This window comes from Pseudorca crassidens, chromosome 9, assembly GCF_039906515.1.
Source record: "Pseudorca crassidens isolate mPseCra1 chromosome 9, mPseCra1.hap1, whole genome shotgun sequence".
NCBI lineage: Eukaryota > Metazoa > Chordata > Mammalia > Artiodactyla > Delphinidae > Pseudorca > Pseudorca crassidens.
Window position 1 is genome coordinate 44,287,792 of NC_090304.1, and position 8,902 is coordinate 44,296,693.

An 8,902-nucleotide genomic window follows, 5' to 3' on the forward strand; every position below is an offset into this window, starting at 1 on the left:
TGGAAAACACTAGAGACACAGATTATAGATATTGCCTGAGATATTTCAGACCAAGTCACGCCGAGTCTAACCGTGCCCCTCCCTCAGCGTGGACCCCGACATCTCTGTGGCCCCCTCTCCTCACAGCGATCGTGCTTCCTCCAGAACCCAGCTGCTCTTGGAAAAGAGACAGGGCTGAGGGGACCGTGGGGATGGCGTTTGGGGGTGGGTTGCGGCAGAGGGGAGCAAGCCGGCTGGGGAGGCATCCAAGGCAGGGCGTGGGGCAGGAAGGGGAGCTACTCTAGAGCCACTGTTGTCACAGTGAGTTTGTAGGGCTTCCAGTTGGGGTACCGCCCTGGGGCAGAGAGATGAACCTGAGCTGACGGGAGCAGTGTCGGTATCAGCGGAGGGGTGGTGACCTGGAGGATCCATCCCCTGGCCCTTAACGGGCAGACCCATTCGTGGTTGTGAAGTGCTGGGCCGTGGCCAACAGTGCAGAGGGAGAGAGGTAATAAATGTATAATTACAAAAGGATCAGGCAAGGCAGGGCCGGGAAGTGTGTGTGTGTTGTGCTGCAGATTCTCCGGTGTTCCCTTCGGGCTGTGCCCATGCGTTTTCTAGGAGTTAAGTGGATTTCTGGGCCACACTTGCCGACTTGCAACCAGGGGCGTGGCAGGTGACCTTGGCACCCAGCAGTGAGCAGTTGCTGCTCAGCAGAAAGTTAAACTTAAAAGGAGGACTGCTTTGCAGGGTTCAGGAGGGGCCAACTGGTTAGCAGTGCCTGGGGAGGCCTGGGGACCGCGGGGGGAGCTTGGTGCCCCTCAGTCCTCTCCACATTTCTCCCTTCTGCTTAGGGTCTTCCATGGGTCTCTCTCAGTTCTCCTCACAATGAATGTCAAAGGCGTTTCCCAGGGCTGAGCTTTCCCTCCTATCTTCTCTGTGGATTCCCTCTGGTCTGTGGGGTTGGGAGGGCGTGGCGGCAGCTCTCGCTCCATCCATGCCCTGGGGCTGTGGAGATGGGCCTTAGAGGGGCAGCCGTGCTGGCTGAGCGGTGTCTTGATTCCACTGGAGGTTGGCTCTGGGTGCTGGGTCAGAAAGGCAAAATATACACAGATGGGGCCACCGTGAGATTCAGGCAGCAGGCAAGAAAGTCTGCTCAAGGCCTTAGTACCAACCCTGGCTGGGGCATAGGAGGAAGATGCCAATCTGGGGATGGGAAGAGGTGCGATAAAGAAAGGGGAACCGGTCAGAACTTCAGGGTGGTTCTCAAATTTAAGAATCTATCAGAATCTTTAGGGGGCTTGTTAAAATGTAGATGTCTGAGCCCCACCCCCAGAGTTTGTGATTCAGTGGGTATGGAGTGGAGCCGGGCCCCAGAATTTGCATATCCAGCAGGTTCCCAGGTGATGTAGATGCTGATGGTCCTGAGTCAACGCTTTGAGAACTGCTGGTCCAGACTAAACTAGAACTAGAAGAGCTGTGACTGGAGGTGGGGTCAACCCAGGTACCTAGAGCTGTCCAGAGCTTTGGGAGTGCTCGCGATGTCTGCCTGTTGCATGGGAAGCTATGGCTTCTGGAAAACTGCTGATCTCAGTCTGGAGTGGCTCAGGAACGGGGGGGTGAGGCGTCAGAGGCTGGGCGCGGGGGCAGAGGCCTGGAGATGAGGTGAGGCGGGTACTTGGTTATTTAATCAAGGAGGAGGCCCTTGTCTTCCCTGAGGAAAGCCAGCAGCATCATGTGGAAGCTAGACTGACCAAAGGCAAGTTCTTCAAGTCAGGGCGAGGGGTCTCTGCAAATTACTCTGTGCTTAGCGGGGTCTCAACTCCCTCCCGCTCTGTCCACAGTAAGCCCCTGCCTATTGAACCCTAACTGGGCTCCAGGGTCCAGGCTGGGCCTAAAATGCTTCTTCACATTTAATCCAGACTTCAAGGCTCTTTGAGGTTATGTAACTGGCCTCACAGACACTGGGAGGCTGGCTGGGATTTGAACACCACGCTGCCCATATGCTGTTTTTCTCGGTTCAGTAGTCATTTATGCACACCCACTCTCCACCAGGCCCGGAGCTGGGCACAAGGATGCTGGAATGGAATGCATTAGAGCCTGCCCTCTAGAAGCTTCTGACCTCTCTGAGGTGATGGAAGCATGAACATACGTGAATACAGCATGACAACAGCTACTGTGAATGTCTGAACCAAGAGTTAGAGGGGGCCAATGGGAGGATGACTAACTTTCTCAGGGTCCTAGGCTCCTTGCCACAGTTTGGCCCTGGCAGGTGAGTGAGGCAAGTGCCTCAGAATGACACAGCTCACTTCCCAGAAGCCCCTGACAGGGCAGAGGCCTGACTTCCTGCCTCCTGGGAGAAGACAGGAGACTCCCAGTGCCCCTGGCTGCTTTCTCCTTTCCCTTCTCTTTGGTGAATGCATTTGTAACATGTCACTTCCCTTTATAAAGGTTCTTATTCCAGCCCAGGAAATGAGCAGTCACCTGGGCAGCTCTCCAGGCAACTATATCCACCAGCTTTTCCAAAGCTTCAACTGGCTCTGTCCTCACCAGGGGGGATGAGCTGTAACGGCCTCCCAGGCAAGGCCGCTGCACCTTTATTCTAAGGAAGCTGAAGAGGTCAAAAGTGTTAGAAATTTCCGGGCGTGAGGAATGTGTGTGCAGCAAGGCCTCACTGATGATCTCAGGCCCTGACGGCTCTGATGATGGAAGAGGAGGCGTACGGCTAAGGCAGTGGTCCTGAAGCCGTCTTGTCCTCTTTTCCCCAGGATGGGCTAGGGAACACTTGGTTCTCTGACAGACTCTGTTGCATAAGGAAAAACAAAATCAAGTTTGGCCCACATATAAATAGACAGCAACTTTATTTAGTTTACTTTTCCTCAGAGACGAATGAATATATAGTGTTGAGCTGACCCACTTAAAAAAAAAGTTATTCTTCCTCATATAAAGAAAATGAATTTGTTATAAAGCATTTGAAAAATATTTTTGGTATGTTTCCTTTTGGGCTTTTTTTTCCTGTATGGAGTTTTGTTTTTATGTCTACAGTTGGGCCACCCACTAAAATGTGACTGCTTCAGAGAAGTGTTCCCTTACCCCCCAGGAAAGGGTAAATTCCCCCATCATGCATTCTCACTACATGCTGTTCATTCCCTCCGTGGTGCTTATCGCAATTAATCACAATTATCTCCATGTTTGAACGACTATTTGCTTATTTGACTCCTCCAGATTGTCAGTGTTCAGGATAGCAGCCACTAGCCACATGTGGCTATTTAAATTTAAATTAAGTGAAATTAAGTAAAATTAAAAATTCAGCTTCTCAGTTGCACTAGCTGCATTTCAAGTGCTCAAAAGCCACACGTGGCTGGGGGCTGCTATCTTGCACGGTGTAGGAATAGAGCATTTCTGCCGCAGGAAGTTCTAGTGGACAGCATTGCTCTAGACCGTTGACTCCCAGGTAGTACACAGGACTCCCACGGTCCTTCTCTCTCGTGTCGTGAAGTATCCTGTGCACCTGGAATCTGAGGATCTAGTGAAACTTGTGAAACGCCTTATTTCTAAGTTATGGATGAATAGAGGAGTGCAGGCCAGGTGGTGGGGAGAGGAAAGCAAGGAGAGGAAAAGAGCAGAAGGGCTTTCAGAAGAGCCGTGTAGGGGTGAGACAGGGGAGGGGCTTGGGATTGCTCAGCTCTGGGCTGCACATGGCACGAGGGTTGGTCATGGTCCCCCAATGGCAGGGTGCCAAACATCAACATGTCCCATTGGAAAGCCCTGAGAAGGGCCTGCCTTGAGCTTCTCCTCTGAGAGGTCCCAAGCGTAAAGGCCCATCAACCTGCTCATCTAGGAGACTGGAGCCCAAGGAGATCTAGACACTCTACCCTGGGTCCCATCTGGGCTGGGATCCTCTGCGTTTACTCCCCTGAGGGGCTGCGAGCTAAGCACTCCCTGCTTCTGGGTCTTTCCTAGGGGATGCTTTGGTTTGCAACTCTGTAATGCTGGCTGACTCCTTGCCCTCTGGGGCTGCCACCAGAGTCCTGTCTTGGAGGCCAAGCCTGCCTTTTCCGTGGCCTCTGTCCCAGCAGTATGCGAGGCTTCCTCTCCCCCGGCTAACTCCTGTGTCCATGGGCTTTTTGAGGAGGTAACATCAGCCAGGACAGGCCCTTGACTCTACTTCCCCATCATGCTTCAGGGCAGACTGAAGGAGGTGAGTCCACAAGGATGTACTTGTGTGGGCTGGCCTCTCCTAGAGGGTGAGGGCAGGGCAGGGGCCATGCTTAGGGTCCCAGCCCAGCCACTAGCTTTGTACCCAGAACAGTCCCAAGAAGTTAGTCACTCGGAAACCACCATGTGAAATAAACACTACCTATATGCAACATGGAGAAGAAACTGAGAATGACAGGATGGAGGTAGGCCAGAAAAGCCGGCCAGTGGGTATCAAACTGGAAGCCCAGGGCAGGTAGGAGAGTGGAGAAGAAACCACAAGGACCAAGAGAGCCTTTGCCAGTGACAAGTTCAGGAAGGTCTGGGATCACATATTCCATTTAGATTGAAGCAGCCCCTTAGAGAAGCCCAAGCATGTGGGACAGAGTGGTCCCATCTGCCGTGTTTGGCACTGACGCAGAGAAAAACGTCTCGAGAAGTAAACCAAGCCTTTTTTAGGTCACCTGCCATATCAATCAGACTTAGGGTTAGCAATGAGTTGACAGAAATCTCAGTAAAACAGTGGATGAGGCAGGATAGAAGTGCGTTTCTCTCTTACGTTCAAAAAGCCTGGAGTTAAGCAGTCTGGGGCTGGTCTGGCTCTTCCAGTGTCAGGGGCCTGGGCTCTTTTTAGCTTGTTATCGTCTTCAATATGAGCCTTCCAACATATGGTCCAAAATGGCTGTTCCAGCTCCAGCAATTATATGTGCATTCCACCCAGAAGGAAGAAGGGAGGAGGAGAAGTGCACATCCTTTTCCTCTAAGGACAATTCCTGGAAGTTACACATACCACTTCCTCCTACATCCTATTGTCCAGAATATAGTTGCATGGCCGCGTGTTTGGATGTGTAGAGTCATTAGTGACGTAGGGGAGCGGTGATATTGAGCACGTGGCCAGGAGGCCTTCAGGGGCCCTCCTCCTGAGCAATGGGGAGCTCCCTAGCCCAGGGGCCCCAGAAGGTCCAGATGTCAGAGGGAGCTAAGGCTACAGAGGTTCCTGTGAGCAGAATGGCAGGGACCAGAGGGTTAGCTGGGACACGAGTCTTTGTGTTGGATAGCGCTGGTTTTGTCTCAGCTCTCAGTGCCTTCCCAGATGGGTGTTGGAGAGGTGCTTCCTTGCTGCTTGGGATGCCAGGGTCTGCCTTCGCTCCCTGGCCTCTGGCCTCTGCAGTCCCATGAGGGTGTGCCACGCAGTGCACAGTGACAGAGGGTAAGAACAAGGTTAATTGGAAATGTCAGCTTGTGTTCCCTTTTGCAGCCGAGCCATTCAGACCCTTGGAGATGCAGGTTTCAGCCTGTGCTGACTTTATTTGGGTGACCATCGACGAGGTGCTCAGAGTCCCACAGTGATGTGTAATGAGGGCAAATTCAGAGAATTCGGGAGGTAAGAAACGGGAAAGGTCTGTCCTGGCATCTCAGCAGCATGGGACTGGGCTGCTCTGGAATCCCCAAGCCCTTCCCACCCAAGGAGTGTGGCACTCAGAGACAGAAGAGAAGGCCCGGAGTCATGGCTCCGTCACCTCCTTGCCGAGCAGCTCTGGGGTGTTTCAGGCAGAGAGAAGAGCACATGCAGATGCCTGTAAGCGTATCCCAGCATGTGGGGCAGGGTGAGACGCTGGGAGGGCTGTGAAGGGCCTTGAACGCCATGCCAAGGAATTTGGACTTTCTCTGGAAGACAACAGGGAGCCGCCTTTGAATGGATTGTAGGCTGGTGAGGGTGGAATCTATGTGTGTACTGCTCACCCTGGGTGCTGCGTGGAAGACGGGCTAATGGGGAGTATATGGATGCAGGGAGACCTGTGAGGAGCCTAAGAATCATGGTAGCAGGGGCTAAAGGACCAGCTTGGACATGCAGGCCTTTGTGTTATAGGAGAAGCTCTGTCTTAACTTCCCCTGCCTTTCCAAATGGGCACTGGAGAGGAGGTTCCCTATAGCCTGGGATGTCAGAGGCTGCCTTCCTTTTTTTTTCTTTTGTTTTTCTTTTTGTGGAACAGGAGGCATGCCTGGCAGCTTTGCAGAAGCCTGAGCCATGGGCACCGCCGGAGGCTGGGTAAGAGCCCTGCGCGTTCAGGTGGAGCAGCCTCTATTGGACAGAGCCACCCCAAGCGGCCTGTCCCCCGGGCCTCATTATCTGCAGCTGGCTCTTTGCATCGCTTACTGTCTGGAGCCTTGCCTGAGCCTAAAATTACACAAAGTAGGCCAGGAGCTCCTCTGTGGCTGCCCTCCACCTTCACTCCAGCCTGCGGGAAAGATCTGCCTCAACCAGAATTAGGAGAGGCTGGAGCACCTGTGTCCTGCCCGTTGGAAGGCAAAGGGACTTACACACAGGGGCTGGTGCCAGCGGTGGCTGCTGTATATTGTGCACCTACTGTGTGTCGGGCACAGGGCTAAATACTTCCTGTATGTTTTCTCATTTAATCCTCACGACAGCTCTACAGTGTGGATGTTATTATTCTCATGTTTCATATCCATCAGTTTAAAAGTAGAGGCCAAGCAACCTTTCTGTTTGAAAATGTCTGATCAGGCTGCTCCCTTCCCAGGGAGGCATCAGATGAAAATGACAAAAGCCAATACAAGACTCCTCACCCATCCACCTGTCTGTCCATCCACCATCTACTCACCCACCTGTCTGATCTAAAATTTCACTCTGTGCCTGCTCTGTGCCAAGCACTCTAGGAGGTTATAAGGCAGAGGGAGGAAGACCTGAGAAGAAATCAGTAACATTTAGGATACCTACTGCGGTAGATACCATGGGCTCTTTGGGGGAGCACGTGTGTTTACATGTCAAGAGGTCAGAGTATTTGGAAAGGTTGGGCGAGAGACACTGTCAGGCAGGTTGGCTGGTCCTAGGTTGTGAAGGACCTTGACGGCCGAGTCAATATTTACGGTTTATCCAGTGGGCAGTTGGAGTCATGCTATGTCTTAAAACATCGCGGTGCCAGGATTTGAGTTGTGTTGGACAACTCTAGAGAAAGTACGTTCCGAGATGATGAACGCGGGGAGATCCTCGTGCGCAGGACATGCAAGAGATGCTGCTGTAGGGCCTGTGGCAGCAGGGGTGGGTGTGGTTGTGAAAAACAAAAAGCAGAGCCGGACAGTAGCTAAAGTGGAAAAAGCAGATTTTATACAGGACTGGTGCAGTAGGGGAAGAGACCTCTCTGTAGAACTGGGCTCAATTCCAAATACAACAGGACAAGTGGGAATTTATAGCCAAGGAGCAGGGTGGGGTCAGTGGATGGAAAATTACTGAGAGGAAGCATCAGGGTAAGAGGGGATTTTGGCTAAAGTGACCCGGATTCTTGCTGAAGGCAGGTGGAGGTGATCACCTGGGGGATGGTGGAGGATGAGGAAACCAATCAGATACTGAGCGTGATCAGATCCTAAGGGTTGGGGTTGGGGGGGTTCTGGCTAAACTGATTTAGCAGGATTCGTGCTAAAACTGGATGATTCAGAGCTGAACGCGGGAGCCCAGAAGTCCAGGTATAACTGGAAAGCGGATTCTGAGGAGCCTGACTGAAGTCTGGCCAAGGACTCTTTTCAGTTGGGACAGAGAGAAGAGGAAAGAATAAAAAGGCGGAAGCAGCAGGACCGGGTGCTTGAGGGTGTGGGAGAGGGGGAGTCTGAGTGGTCCTGGGGTCCTGGCTGGATTGACAGGGTCGTGTGGAACTGTTGTTCACCAAGTAGATGGGTGTGCGGGGCCTCCTCCCTGCGCACCCCCTCTTGCAAATACGCTGGGGTCCAGGGGTAGCTAGGCAGCAAGGTCTCTTTGGGCTTGTAAGCCTCCTCAGGAATGTCAGGGCTCAGTGTGAGTCAAAGAAGGAAGGGAATTCGCACTGGCAGTCTGGCCGAGAGGCTGGGGAGAGGGGCCCAGCAGTTGGTGCCTTCTGCAAGGTGCCCTAGCTCTTGGAGGAGCTAGCTCTGTGCTTTCCTGGGGTGCTGTGATGTGCATCCCCCCTTCCTTACAGGTTAGTTGATGCTTGCTTTGTGCAGAGGGGCTTGTCATGTAAATGTAAAAAGACCAAGTCCCCTGGGATCCAGGCCTTCCCTTGAGCATGGCAGCTCTGCAGGCAGCTTAGGGAAATGCATAATTCCAAATGTCATCCCCTAGGCAGTCCCTCTTCAACCTTCTGTCCTTTCCCCGGGCTTGGCTGTCCCCTGAGTGGGGAACTGACCTTTATACATGCACTCTAGCTGCTAAGACCTCTTTTGACTAGAAAACACTTTTCAGCAGAGGCTGTTTAATCCTGTGGTGATGGCCATTTGGGCCAGTGGAGGGCCACCTGCCACAAGGTGACTTTCTCGTGGGGTGTTCCGGAGGGGCTGGGAATTCAAGGAGTGTGGCATGGATACAGCGTGTGCACGTGATATCCGAATGTGGCCGCACATGTCACACGTATGGTGGCAAGTGCATATCCTCATGGCTGTGCAAGTGCATGCAGGTTGGAATTTCTCAGTCCATGGGTTGAGCTCCACAGGGCACAGGTGATTCAGGGGTTCTGTGCCCGTGAACATCCCCAGAGACCGTGTGAGAAAGAGCTCCTCTCAAGTCTAACCTGCTAACAATATCTGCATTTTTGTCCTTCCCTTTTGTCCATGGCTGGTTTTCGTTGTTGCTTTTGCCATTTTTTTTTTTTTTTGATAAGACTATAATTCTTTGGGTAAGGTTTGGGAAGGCAAGGTAGAGTAGTAATTAAGAACATTGGCTCTGAAATCAGGTAGAGCAGTG

General features: G+C 52.4%; 1 protein-coding gene across 4 annotated transcripts in view; it reads left to right on the forward strand.

Moving 5' to 3' along the window:
• The window catches only part of GALNT18 (polypeptide N-acetylgalactosaminyltransferase 18), a 362,747-nt gene that overhangs the window by 58,903 nt on the left and 294,942 nt on the right, over positions 1-8,902 (forward strand). The gene's annotated exons all lie outside the window — the stretch shown is intronic.